Below are 15446 nucleotides of genomic sequence, written 5' to 3'. Positions count from 1 at the left end.
GATTTTAAGCTCTGCATCTCAAGACAAAATAAAAACCAGGAAAGCAAAAGCCAGGTAGGAAACCTTTTCAGAATCACCCTTTTTACTTTGAAGGATTTCTTTAAAAAGTACAACAAACCTGATGAAATTTCTCTTTGGATTCCCTATGTATTCCTTAGCCCAAGAGAGACCCTGTCTCTCTCCACTACTCTTCAGAAGATGAGGGGCTGAAAAGTGCCTCAAAAAGCGTCCTTCCCAGTGACTGGCTTGACCCAGCTTGGCTTGAATGCTCTCAAGGTGTTTATTCTCTCAACCTGTAGATTTGGTGCTTAGGAACATGGTTTAGTGGTTGGACTTGGCAGTGTTAGCTTAAGGGTTGGACTCGATGGTCTTAAAGGTCCTTTCCAACCAAGCCAATGGAATGGTTCTGTGATTCTAACTTTGAGTTTTGGTGGAAATTTTAGACAGGGTCTTCTTTGACGAGTCCCAAGATTTCTGGGGTGCTCAAGTGTGGTAGCAAATGGGACAGCGGAACCACAACTTTAATTAACAGGCTGGTGAGCAACTCATGCACGAGTCACTTCGCATCTACAGTGCAGAAAGTCACCTGCACATCACTGCCACTCTCACCTTGGACCCAAGGAAGCCTACCATTCCCCATGCCCAACCACACAAGACATAACCAGCTTTGCAAAAGAAACTGGTACAGTCTTCTCACAGGATTCCTTATCACGTTTAAGTCCAGACCTTGTCCGTTTTGATTCTCCAGGTAATTTTTCTTTCAAGCTCTTCCCTTCCTTCTCCTCTCCAAGCTCCTGGTGCTGGCACTGTGGGCACACAGCCATCCTGCAATTCAATCATGTTATCTGTGCAGTGCAGGCAACAATCAAATAAAGACAAAAATAAGAGTTTAAGCTGAGGTTCCCATCAGTTGCAATCCCATATACATAACATTTTAATTATATCTCATCTCCAGTGTAATAGTTAGAGATGCCATTTGATACAGCTTTCCTCTTCTTTTTTTTATTTTATTTGAAAAATTAAATCTAACTAAATTAGCAAAAATAAAGTAGTAAAAGTTAATTGGGAATTATCTACTCCAAAACAACTCTTACTGGTAAATGCTTTGTGTGGTTATAAAAGGCTGATAAATATAATTGTATTTATGTAATGAGGATCATGTTTAATTTACTGTACTTGGTTGTTATACACCATTTTATGCAGGCCTCATAAGTGAGCCCCCTATTATTGCTTGTGTCGCCTTCAAAAAGCAAAACCCAAACCCAATCACAATGAGATGCAGCACCCAGGAAACATCCAACATATTTCTGAACAAGGTAGCGATTAGCCATTTGTCCAGAGAAATATTCAGGATGATCTGCATCTGTGTGACCTAAAAAAATAAGAGTGTTTAGTAACACTCTGTAGGCTGATGGTTCATGCCTAAGTGGCTTGACACAACGCCTATGGTTTAAGAACCATGATGTTAATCTCCGAGCTCACCGCCCCTCAGATGGGCAATTACAGCTGAGTGCATGACAATGGAGTAATGCTCGCTCCTGGCAGGGCTGTGCTGGGGAAAAGGGTGAAATTTCATATTCTTTTTTTTTTTTTGCACTTAATCTTCAGTTAATACAATTTTGGTCAGATGTTTTCACATTCCAGAAAGCGCAAGTCAACCCAACCGCTGACTCTGTGGGTTTCTCACTTTGCTCTGGTTCAGGAATGGACCTAAGACTACACACTGTGACATTTTTCTCTTACTGTTATAAAAATTATATGCCAAAAAAGTGCCTTGGCATAGCTCCCTTGGTACAGATCTCTAAATCTGAGCAGCGCTGGAGATCTGTGCATACTCTATGCACATGCACAGCATTTACAACGCAGAAATCACCCAAAAGGCAGGTAAGATTTCCCTATAATGAAGTTTTTCTTTTTTCAGGGTTATTTTCAACTTGATGTAATCAGATGCAATGCAAACCGGCCCCATGACCCCAAGCAATCAGCAGGAAACTGGGGAAAAATACACCGTATTAACGTGGTTTATCTGACCAGAAATTTCACATGTGAGTAACAGTACAAATTCCACCTTCTGGTGGATCCTCTGAAGTTCATGATAGGAATGTCTTTGCTCTACAGCTCTGTTCAAAGGCATTATGCTGAAGTTATTTCCAGGGGACTGATCAGATATGTGTATTCGACACGTGTATTTATCTGCCTGGCCACAGAGCTTACCAAATAAATTCAAATTTCAATATATATATATAAATATTTATCAAATCTAAGTCATGATGTATCCCTCTGCTTTGAGGAAGAACTATGGCCACTGGTTTTATAAAATTAACACTTCTAAACCATTTTGACATTAGGCTTTAATTTTGAAACCTATCTTCTATCTAACTCATTGAGTGCTGGAAAGGCATATGCAGGACAGTGGTTCTTACCTCAAAAGCATCTGAAAAGATTGCTTAGTCTCAGTCATCATTCATGAGACAAGGGAAGATCTTGGCTTAAATTTGGGGCTTAGTGTTTACAGGTTCTTGATGGACCAATGACAATTGAAAACTCATCCATCGTGTAGATGCAAGAAGACTTCTCTCTGCAGGAAACAAGGAGAAAAAAAAAAGATCCATAAGAAAAACCTGTATGTTCCCATCCAAATCCTTCTAGGATGACAAAGGCTAGGTCAGAAATACAAAGTTTGTAGTAGATTTATCAGTGCTCCTCCTCAGGACTGTGGAAAAAACCTAAAGGTAATTCTTTCTTACGTTACTGAGACTTAAATAGCAAGACTGCACAGAATGGTACTATCTCTGAAGAAATAAGGCTGAAACCCAGGCCCTGCTGACTGTTGAGAAAATCAGCCTCAATCTCAACACTTTTAGGACTATTCTGAAAGTAAAAATCAGCACACATTGGCCTCATATCCCAATTTGAAGATGATTTTTACCTAGCTAAGGATCATTGAATGTAGGGTGTTGGCAACACTATGAGCCTATGAAAATCCCTAGTTCCCATTACTGGTGCACAACATATGCATGAGATTAGATGTCTTCATTTTGCTTGTGCCTCTACACAGAGTTAAGGAACTGTTTGCATCCTGTCTTGCCCTCCAGCCATCACGTGCTAGAGGACACCATGTCTCACACTCTGTTCTCAGTCATCATTGACACTGCAGAAACTCACTATACAACAAGACAAATTTTTGACAGTATCCTCTCAAAAATCATAATATTGTAAAAATAATTAACATGGGAGGCTCAGAATTCCTTTTAGGCCACTTCAGCTCACAAGACCACAGGAGATCAGAGATTGTCATGTAATTACAGCACTAGGGTCTAAAGACCAGCTCTCAAAACACATATTAAAAATTCCCAAGAAGCTCTGGCAATGCTGCATTGTTCTTGGGCACAGAGTCCAACCAAAAAACCCTTCTTTGGAGCAGACTGGTTGGCAGCAAGTTGGCAGCAATGACTTGTTGACTTTGGAATAGCAGAAAATCACCATATACTTTTAATTAAAGTAAGGGCATGTTTCTCTCCAACTCCCCCATAAGTACTCTAGCTTGGTCTGGTTTCTGTTATTTCTGTTGTGGATGCATAGCTGCAAGATTTATTGTATCAGCTTAAAAGCAAAGGCTATTAATCTCAGATTCCATAGGGAATTTTTGTTAAGGCTTCCCAGTTTTATTTATAAATTACCATCCTGAGGCTTGTAAAATGGACTTTCCCCACCCCACCACCTCTCTTATTCTAGTGACATTGTAATTTCCATTGCTGGTATTTCCATAAGAAAATTCAATTAAGAATTACAATTTGTTTCATTATAACAGGAGCTAAACTAGGGCTGGGCCTCTATACACAAGCTATTAACTAATTTTACATTACTGGAGTGTTAAAAGTACCCTATCCCACACCAAAACAAATAAAAAACCAACCCAAAACAATCCCAAAACCAACCAAAAACAATGCCCCCCCAAACAGTTCAGTCATTTAGCTTCTATGGACCACAAACAGGATCATGCAGGCTGTACAATGTTTCTCTACACAGCAGAGGATAAGGGCAGAAGCCAAGCACACGTTTCCAAAGGGGTGGTAAGGTAAGGGAGCAAGATACCCACCTGGCTTGCTGCTGTCCTACCAAGAAACCAAAAATGCTGCTAAATGCTTTTCATTGTGGTGAGGGAGAGAGAGGTGCTTGATTATTGGCTGGCATCCTTCTTTAGCATCCCACTTATAAAGATTTGCCTTGTTTTGGTAAAACTCTATCCATGTAATGGTGAGCACCAAACTGTATCTCACTAAGTATCCACATGGCTTAATTTTGTTCTGCCAAGCATCTGCTTGAGGTTTGGACAGATACTTAAGCATTGACTAGAAACCTGGTGCTTGTCAATGCCAACCACGGCCCAACACAGGCATTAGGCTCAGAGACCTAACAGCACAGGGCAAAAGACACATAAAGCACTCTTGAGCTAAGCTCCCTCCCCTCTCCTTTGAGGTGACCTTCTCAGGCCCCTTAAATCTTTCATACATTTTTACCTACAACTATAATACTCTTGAAACAGAAAGATACAACATCACGTACTCCTGCATTGTTCCATGGGAATGTCAGGAGGAACTTTGCCACTGTGAGGGCGACGAAGCCCTGGGACAGGCTGCCCAGAGAGGTTGGGGAGTCTCCTTCTCTGGAGACACTCAAACCTCACCTGGTCATGTCCCTGTGTGATTTAGTCTGGGTGACCCTGCTCTGGCAGGGGGGTTGGACTAGATGAGCTTTCCAGGTCCCTTCTAACTCCTGATGTTCTGTGATTCTGTGTGTGACTGTTCTTAATATCAACCATCATAATATACATAACAATTTGAAGCCCCATAATATATTCCTAAACATTTCTTTTCCTATAGCTTGGGTCCAGAAAATATTCTGCAAATGTTCACTCAGCTTTCTGCACCAGCAGACTTGAGATATTCCATGGCATAAAATTACTGTTTAATACAAACACAGAAGGCAATAATTAACCAAGAGCCAAAACCCAATGGACAGGCAGCACTTCAGAAAACAGAGAGGACAGGTCTTGCCCCAGACACTGTGTCCTTCTTTCCAGGTCAGTGCACCAGCACAAGCTTGTGACATCACTTCGAGGGGACCGGCGAAGGCCAGTGAGCACAGTACAATCAAGTGAGTGGTAATTACAGAAACATCTGCTCCAGATGTTTTTCATGCATTGTGCAGCCCCATTTTTCACAATAGCCCGCAAAACTTTACATTTCTTATCTACACCAGATTGATTGTTATTATTATAATTCCAAGTAAAATTAATTCTCATTAAAGGTGCTAGAAGACAGCCATAAAGACTGAGAGTCTTCATTCATTATCAGCCAAATAATGGTATAGTGGCATCAGCAGTGCAGGTTTTTCCTCAACACTGTTCCAATGCATGCAAAGTACCATGGATTTCCCCAGCATGGGAAATTTCAATGTGCATGGCTGGACCACCCAGAGGAGCCAGGGATGGGTACATCAATGCCCAGCTCCATTCAGGGTAGGTAAAGCCCTGCTGTGGGTTGGGGCACGTGTTAACTAACGTGGAAGATGCAGAAATGGACGAAGCGATGCCCCAAGTTCCAAAGTAAAAGCAGTGGTTTAAGAGAAAGCAGTGTCCTTATAAGGTATTTAGAATCATTTGGGAAAGCAAATTGAAATAAAACACACCAAACCTCTTCTCCCACCAAAAACACACCCATCTTTTTCTTTCTGACAGCCATAGGTGCAACAGACACTGGAATAAGGCAGTGAAAAATAAACCAATTAAGCCATGATGAGCTTGAGAAGGTATGCATGCTTTAGTTCCTTTTTTCCTCTCCCCTTTTAAAGCTGTCACATTTCTCCTGCTTCTTGTGTTTTTAAGCCGTAAAGGATCCCTGTGTTTCCCTGAGACAAAGGATGGGCTCTAAAACTCTGTCTTCTGAAGTGATGAGTTAAAGAACACTGCAGGAGTACTTGCCAAATCATACCACCATTATTAATTCAGGCATGATGAAAGTGTTCATTTTCGCTATAATCATGTAATTCATCAAAATACTACTAGAGCATATCATTCTGAACTATTACACTGATATAGCACCTTATTGCACCTTCACCGAAAGCAGGAAATGTATTTTTTGATGCTTATCTACTGAAAAGCAATTCAGTTTGGGATTTTGGAAGCACTATCTCACGTTACAATAAAAAAGGAAATTTCAAACATATTTTCTTGGGCTTGTATGATGTGGTTATTCTGTATTTGGGTGATTATCTCCCACGGTGAGGTTTAAAAATGGTAGAGCACCAAAACCAGTGTATTTAGGCAGTGCTGAAGGAAGGAGAGATTGGGTTATGAATATGTAATATTACATAAAGCTTAAATGTAGATTTCAGTCCCGCTGCCCACTTCTAAAATAGGTTTAGAGGCCAAAGCCTGTCTGCTGCAAGAACCTTTAAAATAAAAGAAGGGTTCTTTGGAGTCCTTTCAATGACAAACAACACTTGTAAAAAAAGCGAGCCCAGTGATAAATCTTGGGCTGTTAAAAGGAATAAGAGCATCCTGGGCTCCTGCAGAACTGAAGATCCCCATCTCATCGTCTCGCGCCGTGATTGCCCTCTCGCTCTGCCTATCCGTCTCCTGCTCGGCGCACGCTCTTGTGAGCAAGTTGAAACTGGGGAGGGTGGATTTGGGGAGGGGAGAGGGGGGGTTGAAGAAGAATAAAAATAAAAAAATGAAAATAAATAAAAGAAGGCAGCAGCAGAAATGGGAAATTAAATAAATCCCTGCTAAGCAGAGGCCTCGTGGATTCTCTTCACGCATTAGCCGAGGCGCCTTTGGCACAGGGCTGGCTGGTGCTGCAGCTGTGCAGGCTGCTGAGTGACGCACCTAGATAATTTCCCAAGAACAAAAAGTCGTTAATTGTCCACATCAGGAAAGCTTCATTATTACCAATAGAAAAGCAAAAAGTTAGCCATTCGCGCTTCTCGGGCGAAATCAAAGGGAACAAGACTCATGCATGCTAAGCGCATAGCGGGAGACATTGAGGAGGGCTGGCAACCAGCTCCAGTAGCCCCTTTTTCTGTCTCCCCTCTTCCCTCTCCCTCAGCCCTGGTGTGGGCATCCCCCTCCATGAATAAAAAGCAGAACTGAGGGATGGAAGGTGTGTGACCGAACACACAAGGGATGCACACGCACCTGAACTGGCCTGAGGGGTGCCTTTTTGCAAATGATGAGTTAACCTCTCCAAGTTTGGCTGCCAAGGGCAGTCAGGATTAATAAAAGCATCTTTTCATCTAGAGCAAAATCACCTTATCAAAGGCATAAAATGTAAATCCAAGCCAAACAGGCAGCCCATAAGCTGAAGGGATATACTTCCACTACGTGACGGCGAGGTGAAGGACCAGGGCTTGGATGACAGGGGAGAGGAGAAAGAAATCATTTCTGAATTGCCCCTGTCTATTCCACTAATACAATAAAGCTACAGTGCTCCATCCTCCTTCATCCACACCACTCCACGTTGGCACAACAGATACATCAAAATAGACTCGATGCTTTTAGTTGAAAGTGAAAATAGAAAACGCAGGAAAAAGAGGCAGTTACTGGAAAGACTGAGGGATGTAACCAAGTCTCACACAGGGACAATTCAGCAATCTATTAGACATTTACCTTTTAGAGGCAGCTGGCAAACTGAGAAACACTTGGAAACACTGTTCTGGTAGAAATCTAAATGTTTAAAAAGAAATGTAAAGAAAGCCAGAAATGGACTGGATGATGTGCACAGGAATGGAAATTAAAAAAACATAATGCACAAAACAGAGAGGTTTAAAAGGCTCTAAAAATGTGAGCAGCATAAGAAGAGAGGCAGCATTTAAACAACAAAAAAAATGGTATTGTTACTTGATGCTCCATTATTTGACAGGTAGGGCAACATAGGATTGGCTATTCTATTCCATGGTTCTGAAGCAAAAATACAGGGACAGAAAATTACAAGTGGACATTTGAGGGGAAATGTGTATTTGTTATAAATGAAGCCCTCCTTTGGGGGCTTTGAAGTTTTACAATTTTTTCTGGGTATTACATGATGCCCTAAAGGTATAGTAGACTTCTATTCTATGATACATCAAAACCCAAACCCTTTTCCTTCAGGAGAGAAAAGGAAAAAAAAAGTAGGGAGCAGAGATTTGTACAGACTCTCCCAAGAAGATGACACTATAGAAATGAGGCCACTAAGTCAGGACAACCAAACCAGCTCCTTCTGACAACATCTATGTACCCACCACTATGTCAGAACTGCCAACAGAGATGCTGGCAACACGTGAAATCCCAGCTCTGCACACAGCAGGTGTAGCTGAGCTCTAACAGCACTCCCAACTTCTGGAAATCAGAACCACACTCACACATTTAACCCCAATCCTCCTCCTGTTTTGGTGGGTTTTGGTGGTGTGAGCTTTCTTTTTTTGATATTTCAGTTTGCCTCCAGAGTAAACAGACTAGTAGTTTGACTTCAATTCCAGCAGAGTAGGAGCGTGCAGCATATACATCTCCTCCACACAACTCTTGACAATAATTGCATTTATTAAGGATGCTTATGGAGCAGCCCAAGTTTTACATCTGTATATATTAAAGCTGAACAAACAGTAAATTATTGTTGGAAGCAATGTTTTATGTTGAATATTAAAGTAAGTTAATAACATTCACTATTCTATTCAGTAATTATTTGAGAGTAATTAGAAGCTAATGGCTACCAGTTTAGAGCTATTAAGCCTCTTTAGCACTACAACTTGGCTTTTATATGATCCTTTTGTTTATTTTCACTATAACCCTCCCTGCAGCCTGCCTCCCTGCAAACACAAACTCCTCCTTCTCCACTTCTTACAGTACCTAAAGAACAGGGAAATTAGTAAACCGACCACAAAATAAAAACTATTTCCTATTCATGGAAGCTCCTTCCAGTCTCCAGCTGCAAAAGTGATTAAATGTGAGCATGTGAGTAATTACATTAACAGATTTACTGGGACGATGAGGAGCGTAAGGTGCATCCACACACACCTGGCTCAGAAAGCACAACCAGAAATAGCAGAAGACAAATTCTATGTATCACAGAAAAAGCCTACAGTCTCTTTTGTCCCATTTTGCAGTCACAAACGGATGCTGTTCCATCGCTGGAGCGATCCCACACCGCGAGGATGAAGCAATTTCACAGCATGTGGGTACAAAATGAGGGTTTTTTTCTCACATGATTCCCTTTGAGCAAGTTTCTAACTGCAGCACAGGATCCAAGATTTTCCATAGCTCCCATAGTTATGGTTGTTGTCCATCTATAGGTGTGTTAGTACTGCTGGCCTAACACTTCAGACAGGTACCAACAGCGTTGCAGCCCGTAGTGATGTGCAGCATGCCACACGTCTATTTCATACCCACTGTAAAAGGTTACTTTGATAATAAATAAACCTTACACGCCAAGCATTAAGCTTCCTATGCAGCAAGATATAAAGCCAGGCCTAAGTTTAAATCCATCATCAAGTGGGTTTAAATTTAGGCCTGGCTCACCAGCTGGCGTAACACACAGCACACCTCTCCTGCAGGCTGCAGCAAGCCCTACAACGTGACCTTGCAGGCATTTTTAGGTAAGAAAGCTTTGCTCCCTTGAAGGATGCCAGAAAAATTTCCTGACATCACACAGAGTAGTAAAAGCAGAACCAAGTACAGGTTTTTTGATTTTTTTTTCTCTAAAACAAGCCTTGATATGCCAATACCCACCCAGCACCTTGTTTTACTGACCTTTGTGTAATGAAGGGACACAGCAAAGTCCTGCTGTGCTCTCCAACCACCACAAAGAGCATCCCAAAGCATCACTTCACCAGGGCAGGGACAGCATCCTGCAGATCACTCCTTGGCTTGCTAAGGCTCGAAGCCACCAGCAAGGCTGAGAGGAATAACTGTGGCATTTAACTACTGAACTTTTTAACTGGACTGTGTTTTGCTAGAATATAAGCTCAGTTGTATGGTTGTGGGGTTTTTTTACATCATCATCTAAGCTCATAAGTAATATTTCTGAAAGAAGAGAATGTTAGATATAACAAAATAATGATGGAAATCTCATTTACTTAATAAAATTCCTTTGATTTTAAATCAAAACTGATCTCCATCCATTTGAACTTTAACTACCTAATTTTGCCTCGCATTTCAGATAACACATAGTAAATGTAATTTGTCATCATAAACGTATTATTATTTAATCATATGAAAGTTTGGGTTTATCTTGAGAAAATATTTATAGTAGTTTTAATACACGGGATCCATTCTTGACAGAAATGATGAAACAGATTTATCACCCATGACAAATTATATTGCAAAACGTCCTCTCCTGACTGCTTACAACAGAAATATTAACAGCACACACAACTGGAACACCACCTGTGATTCTCATTTCTTTCAGCTAATGTCATGGCATCCTCAAATCCCTTTTCACAGAGACTATACAGTACTTCGACTGTGAGTTACTTAGAAGAGTAATTCTATGAATGACTGAAACCTGTAGCCCTTTAAATCAAACTAAGTAGTGTTTTATTAAAGTGCCCAGCAAATCAATCTAAATCCAAGGATAATAAAGCCCTAATCAGGTGGTAGAAAAAATAATAGGTTGTCATGCATGAGGAAAAATAGGCAATCATGGAATGTTTTCTTTAATTAGGTTGTGTGAAGTGGAAGGACTGAGTAGGAACTGGCAAGACATTCATCATGAGCAAGGTGGGAAATTATTTAGATTACTGAGGAAGGAAAATTGAGTGTGAAATACTAAGATTTGACTGGACAGAAAATTAAAACTGGTTTGCTGTTCGTGTCGCTTACTTTTGGCAACTTCTTGGCAGGTATGGGTTTTCAAAGGAGTTGGAATCCAGATATTTCTGTCCCCCATAAAACTTCACTCTAACTTTTAATAGCATGAGCGCACGCAGATTCTGCCTCTGCCTCCCAGAGGGGCAGACTGGAAATTCATCTCCACAGAGTTTTAGCTGGAAAAATCATGTGGATTCAATTGTTACTTTGAAATAAAGTGGTTGCTTCCATTATCCCAGGTCATTAGGACATTACATTGACATTAGTACATGGCTGAGGCATTGGAGCTGCTCTACAAACTACAAATTCTATAAAAAGATTATTTAGACAGTTAATGAATTTTCCAAAGTTAGGGAAACTAACTTAGTCCATCAGATGATGATGAATATCATTACTATTATTATTTTGAAATTATTTCTCAGCCATCCAATGCTGACTCCATCTCCTGTATGCATAAAAACACTGACAGTACAAAGGCAAGCTGATAAACGTTCATAGAGCCATAGAATCACAGAATGTGTAAAGTTGGAAGGGTCCTTCAAAGCCTATCTAGTTCAATCCCCCTGCAGAGAGCAGGGACATCTTCACTAGAGCAGGTTGCTCAGAGCCATTCAAGCCTTGAATGTCCCAGGGACGGGGCCTCCACCACCTCTCTCTGGGCAACCTGTGCCAGTGATCCACCACCCTCATATTGAAGAACTTTTTCCTAATATCCAACCTAAATCACCCCTTTTTGAGTTTAAACCCATCACCCCTCATCCTATCACTCCATGCCCTCAGGAACAGTTCTTCCCCAGCTTTCCTACAGGCACCTTTCAGGGACTAGAAGGCTGCTCTAAGGTCCCCCTGGAGCCTTCTCTTCTCCAGGATGAACCAGCCTCTCAGCCTGGCTTCACAGCAGAGCTGCTCCAGCCCTTGGATCGTTTTTATGGCCTCTTCTGGACCTGCTCCAACAGCTCTATGTCCTTCTAGTGCTGAGGGCTCCAGAGCTGGACACAGCACTGCAGGTGAGGTCTCCCCAGAGCAGAGCAGAGGGGCAGAATCCCCTCTCTCAATCTGCTGCCCACACTTCTGGTGATGCAGCCCAGGATGTTGTCCAAAATAAATTAAAAATATCCTGCAGCATTTCAGAGACACCCTAATTATAATGCACTCTTAATTTAGTCAGCATTTTTCATACCAATCCAAAAGTCTTAGGCAGCAGAGCACACACAGAGGACTCCTGATTCCTTCTGAGCTGTGACATTCCAGTACCAGGCTGAGAGATCTTCTCTCAGTCTTCTCTCTCCTCTCACTGAGATCTTAAAACAGGACATAAATAATTATTTTTTTGATTCCATCATTATAAATATTATCAAAACATTACTGGCTAATGAGAAAGATAAAAATCTTGATTCTTAGCAGTCCCTTCTCTCCCCATTATACCCAGTGGTGGCTTCCATACCATAAACTCAAGGAAAGTTTCTAAGCATCATTAATACTAATCTTTGCCATGAAAGCTGCCTCCTCATAAAATCAAGGCAATAGCAGGAATAATTTTAAACTTAAGCTGACTTGAAAATCATCTTCCAGGCAGAGCTTCAGTTCCATGAAAACTGCATCAAAATCCAAGAACTTTAAAAGTGAAATCTTGGGTTTTAAAACTGCAGCTGAGTGAATTTACGCTCTACAGAGTTTCTCAGAGCAGCTGATGCTAAGGTCTTCAGTAAGCCACAACCAAGACCTCTGCCCACTTTTGAGCCAGTAACTCCAGAAAAAGCAAGCAGGGTAGCAGGAAGGAATTCAAGGACTGTCACACAGTCATCAAAGCCTGACCATTTCTACGTGGATGCTGATGGAATGGTGAAATCCAGTTCAAAAAGTGTTCCAGGAGAATTAACCAGGTCTGCCCTGCTACGTCTGTGCAGGAGGGAAGATGACACAGCTACTGCCAGTTTTGAACACAAAGTTTCTTTGGGGAGAGTCTTAGGAAAAAAAAAAATCAAACCAAAACAAACCCAAGTTTGAGCTGAAATGCTGGCCCACCCCAAATTAATGTTCTCTGCTTTTTGACAAGACTCCTCCTCACCCCTTTGAAAAATGGAGCTGTTTTCCCTCCTGTGCTGCTTCGAAGAGCAAATAAAAATGCTTCAGAGAAGAATTTTCACATCAACAAAAGTTTCCTGATAATTTTCTCCTTATTAACTGGCCTGACCCTCAGAAATGGCCTTCAAGGTTTTCTTCTGGGGCTGCTTGGCTGAGCAAGGATGTGAGGAGCCGCCTGATTTAGCGGTTCAGAGCGCCAAGCAGGAGAGTTGCCACCTCCAGCCCGCTCCTCCCGAAGAACAAACCTACAAATCACTTGTCACCAACTTTGATCTACCTTGTTTCAGGTGGTTTCCTCTCTGTCTATTATTTCTGCTAAGAGACCCGTGAAAATTAAATACAGACCCCATCAATGCTTGAGTGACCTAGTGCTCCATCATACCAGCAGTGTAATGGCAATAAATCATTTCAACTTTAATCTATTGTTATTGATGAATGTACAATTATTTGTCATCTAATATGCTGAAAATGATGACCAAAGAAATAGATCAACTTTTTTTCTTCTTCCAAGTACGGCATTGATGGATTGTATCCCTAAGCTGTTATTACACTTATAATGTACTCTTCTGCTATGACAGCACAGCTAGTTTTTTAATCATTCCATAGTAATCAACTTAAGACAACATAGCAAGACTCATAATTCATGTTCTTTTCATTTTTGGCAGTGATGGGAAATGAAAATGTTTTTATTCTTTTGAAATAATTCTTACCTGACTAGGCTGAAGATTGGTTTAAAATTGTAAATAAATGGTTGTTTATTGAGCTGGAACTGAAAAGTGACACATTAAAATGCCCATTTCTGGAGAAAAAATAATAATTTAGGCCTGAGTAAAGCTCAAGTTGGTTAAAAAAACCTACTTTGTTTTTCTTTTAACTGGTTCAGTGCTAACTAAACCCCTTTCTTGCTGGTTAAGTTATACAAGCAATGCTTTCTCACCATGTTCAAGAGCAGAGTAAGTCTGTAGAGACAGACTGGCTTAGTAAAGTGATCTGAGGGTATGATTTCAAAAACTCCTTTTGAAAAATCTTTGGGCTTAGGAGCCACATTCCACTTTCAGTAGCAACTCAGCAGTAAGGCACACTCCAGGAATTATGATCAATCAAAGTTTGGTATATTAAGTGGAACCTGTAAAATTCTCTTGGAAGGGGAAAAAGAAAACTCTAAGGAATTTCTGAAGGCACTGTAAGGATGGGAAGGCTTTCTAGGAGTTAGCACACTTCCAAAATGTTTATGCAATGTAAGAAGAGAAAATATTTTAAGAAACTGGCTTTTGATCATATACCTAGAAACATGTGGCACTGCAACACTACCAAAACCACACCAAAACCCCCCACTTTCCTTTTAAATACTGACTGTGATACGGTAAGTTTTGTATGGAAAAAGAAGTACTACAGGATTTGCCCCATTAAAATCAATCTGGATTTCAGTGAACGTTCCCTATATTCCATTTTAAAGCACCTATGCTAAAAACACCACCAAGAACTTTTTGTCTTAGAGCAGACAGAGGACTAATCAGAGATGTGCCAAGTATTTCACCACCCAGCATCACCAGACATCCTTCGCACCGCCTGACAGCCTATGCAAAGCAGCTTTTTCTTACCTACATCACTTCACCTCCATCTTCAGGTATTTCTAATGACTTTCTGTTCCTTTTTCTACCTGTTTTGCAGCATCATACACTTTGTTGGGCAAAACCTGACCACCTGAATTGCTTCCACTGCTGTTCCTGCTCTGGCCTCACCCCACCTGAGCTGGGAGTGCCCTGTCCTTCCTCTGCATCACGTTGACACCTTTTGCCCTCCCCAGGCAGCAACACATCTGCTGGGTTTATTTTACCCCTGAGAATTCTTAAATGTGACCCTTTCACCTTGTTTCTCTCTTGCTCTCCTGCCTCTCATCTCTCTGCCTTCCCATCACTCTGATGGTTTCAGCTTCTGGGAAGTCATTTTCATTTTTGCAGACTGAAGTCCAATTTTAGACTGGGAAATAAAAAAAAAACAAACCACAACCCATCTTTCAAAGTCTGAGGTTTCTCAGGACTTTTGTGATCGTTTAATGCAGGTAACACATCTGGCTTTTCTTTCAAGCTAATAAGCCATTCCTCCCCAATCCCAAGTCGTGGTGGGGGATCCACACATTTACAGCAGAGTTGAATTCTCCAAAGTGAGAATTAGACGATGAGATTTGACATTACTTTTGTTTTGAAATCCCTTTACTGTTATGGCTTGTTCCCTGGGGCCATTTAGGAACAAATGAAACAATATCAGAATTTTCCTGACAACAGTTACCACCAACCATTTCCTCCTTCACCAAGTTGGGTTTTTTTCATTGCCATTAACACAACTTCAGTAAATGAAACAGAAATGACAAATAGACATTCCATTTATGAAGAAGCAGCATAACACACCTTCAAGAAGGTGAATTTTTGAAATTTCAAAGAAAACAGAGAACTGGAAACTTCCTTTTCTACACCAGGGACTGATTCAAAAAGCAACATCTAAGCTATGAAAGACACCT

The sequence above is a fragment of the Gallinula chloropus genome, assembly GCF_964237585.1.
Source record: "Gallinula chloropus genome assembly, chromosome: 5".
NCBI lineage: Eukaryota > Metazoa > Chordata > Aves > Gruiformes > Rallidae > Gallinula > Gallinula chloropus.
The sequence above is the reverse complement of the archived record's forward strand: the minus strand, read 5'-3'. Positions refer to the sequence as shown.